The 2,112-nt window shown below is 41.8% G+C and overlaps 1 long non-coding RNA gene across 1 annotated transcript in view; it reads right to left on the bottom strand.

Moving 5' to 3' along the window:
• The window catches only part of LOC108800255, a 24,395-nt gene that overhangs the window by 20,399 nt on the left and 1,884 nt on the right, over nt 1-2,112 (bottom strand). Inside the window, exon 2 of the long non-coding RNA XR_001942088.1 lies at nt 1,707-1,717. This is a non-coding gene — a long non-coding RNA (uncharacterized LOC108800255). The remainder of the gene's footprint in view (nt 1-1,706; nt 1,718-2,112) is intronic.

Below are 2,112 nucleotides of genomic sequence, written 5' to 3'. Positions count from 1 at the left end.
AAGTCCACAAACTGTCTTGAGAGTATGATAGTGACCTAGCATTTGATTATACAAAAAAAAAAAAAAGAGAACATACAGTAGCTCAGTCTCTGGTTGACCAATGTAATATTGCCCATTCATTGGTGACACTGTCTATGGAAAATGGCAAGTCCCTAGTGGGCAAGTAGGAATTAAATTAGGAATTGAAATAAGAATAAGAATAATGAGAATTGGAATGCTCTAATATCACTCATTGTAAGGTAAGGGGTTCTCCATGCATTCCTTCACCCAGTAGAAGCAGTTGGTATACCCGGCTCTGTGCTGCCTCGTAACATGTAACAGGAAATAAATAATGAAGGAGTGAATTCTACAATATATTGTGTAATCAGTTACAATCCTTCCTACTATACCAGTATCCTAGTTTAGGATTATTCTGCATGCTATGCTCCAAATACTACACAGATGACAACATATTACTTGTATGCCGAGTTATGGAAACAAATTTCTGCTTAGTCACAGGGCAAAGAAATACACACACAGGTCAAATTATCACTCATCAATTTCTGCCTGCAGTAAAACAAGTGTGGAAAAGTACAGATTGTTCAAATAGTTGATTTTTTATTCTGTTATCTCTAAGTGTAAGAGTGAGAAATCAGCACAGTGACAAAGTCAACATTCCTTGTCCACAATGATTATACACAATTAAACTCAGATCACACATCCTCGATGGTCCATTCCCTGAAAATCGTGGAGATCAGTGTCAATACCATTGTATTCTCAGTATAGTTCAATCATTCTTTGTAATGCTGCCACTCGGTTGCTTTGTCTGTTTTTATTTAAAAAAAAATGTAAAAGCAAAAGGAACGGGAAAGCTTATAATGTGATTGCTACGTGTGGTTACCTAACAATGCAAATATGGGTTGAATGTTCTACATCATATCCTATAGTTATAGCACATTTGTTTAGTATAAATAAATATTTATAGCTAGAAAGAACAGATTAGTTAATCCCCCTGGACTTCTCCAAGATGGCCTCAGGGTTCCCGTCAAGGTTCTATCCGGGTTTAACAGCAATATAGCAGCTTGCACTACCGCACAAGCACGAGAATTTGCCGTCCTCTTTCTGACAACACAATATGGTGATAAGATCCTGTGCATGTGCAGTAGTGCCAGAATTGACTCATTACTTCCTTACATGCGGGGGAATTTACTGCTGTATTGATGGCAGCCTTGCGGAAGCATGCATGCACATAGTGCTGAGGTGAGAGTGGGGGTAGAGGTTTGTGATAGATGAGATGGAGGTTGTGAGCAGTGTTGGCAGGTGATGGTGGGCTGCTGTGCTGGGTGGGAGGTTTTGTGGTAGCAGCTGTGTTGAGATGGGCAGGGGGTTGTAAGGCACAGTGGTTAGAGGGGGTCCCATCTTTGTGCCTTACAACCTTCTCCCCCTCTTATACCACTGCTTCTGCCACAGCTCACATCCCCCCACTCAGCACAGCACCCCACCACATGCCAGCACCAGTCAAAATCCCCATCTCATAAAAAAATTCCCAAACCCCTATCCCCACTCCCATCACAGCATGCTGAGTGCTCTTGCAAAGCAGCCATCAGTACTGCAGTGAGATTGTGCGCTAGCGGTCAGTCTATACTGGCCACTCCCCATATTGTGATGTCAGAAATCACCTATCACAAACCTATACCCCTTCTCTCAACACAGCAGCCTTTCACTACAGCATCTATCACTGTCCACCACCCTGCTACCCATCACATCATCTGCCACCCCCCACCACCACAGCACCAGTCACAACCGCCATCTCACCACAGTACCTGTCATACTGTAACATCCCCAAATAAAATATAAAGTACCAATTTGGAATTTTGCAGTGTCCAGGCACAGGGCAGCATCAGGAATATCCAACCTCACATAGTTTTATGCTGCAGAGTTGAAGATTTACTCAGAAGGTTCAGAATTCAATGGTTTTCTACCGCTGTTTACTCTGCAGCAGATACATGAATGCTAAAAAAAAAAGTAAAAGCAATATCTACCTTGTTCATAATATTCTACAACACTGTAATATAATCTTAATCAATCAATAGTGCAGCGCTAAAAGCCTCACGGTACAGACACAAATTAGTC

The sequence above is a fragment of the Nanorana parkeri genome, unplaced genomic scaffold (assembly GCF_000935625.1).
Source record: "Nanorana parkeri isolate BGI_ZX_2015 unplaced genomic scaffold, ASM93562v1 scaffold1970, whole genome shotgun sequence".
NCBI lineage: Eukaryota > Metazoa > Chordata > Amphibia > Anura > Dicroglossidae > Nanorana > Nanorana parkeri.
Note: the sequence above shows the minus strand (reverse complement) of the source record. Positions and strands in the feature narration are given on the sequence as shown.